Source organism: Triticum dicoccoides, chromosome 2B (genome assembly GCF_002162155.2).
Source record: "Triticum dicoccoides isolate Atlit2015 ecotype Zavitan chromosome 2B, WEW_v2.0, whole genome shotgun sequence".
Classification (NCBI taxonomy): Eukaryota; Viridiplantae; Streptophyta; class Magnoliopsida; order Poales; family Poaceae; genus Triticum; species Triticum dicoccoides.
This window is the reverse complement of record NC_041383.1, coordinates 167853288-167853785: the sequence shown is the minus strand read 5'-3', so window position 1 is coordinate 167853785 and position 498 is coordinate 167853288.

Below are 498 nucleotides of genomic sequence, written 5' to 3'. Positions count from 1 at the left end.
GGGAGGGTGTGTTTGTGATAGAGAGATCCCCTCGAGATCGTGAGGGGACTATATGGGTGGGAGATCAAGGGAGGTGTGTGCGCGATAGAAAGATGCCCCGAAAGAAATCGAGATAGACCATGCACAAGTTTGTGATGGAGACTAAGATTAGCTAGTCATATACATATAGGGGGGACTACGTGTGCCTACAATTGAGTGAGAGACCATCATACTTGGCTAGCTAGGCATGAGATTGTGTGTGTGCATGTGAGATAGAGAGAGAATGAGGGAGAGAGATAGAGTTTTAGATGGGCCTATCGAGTGCGAGTGAGATATGCATGTGTATGTGTGACCCAGGTGGATGGAGAGTTTGAGAGAGGGGGGAAGAGCTCCGAGATGACAGAGTGGTGCGTGAGACAAAGAGCCAATGAATTTGTGTGCGTACAATGAGTGCACCCAAGATATCTAGCTTGGACTAGCTAGAGTGTCATACATAGTGTGCGAGAGAGACCTATAGAT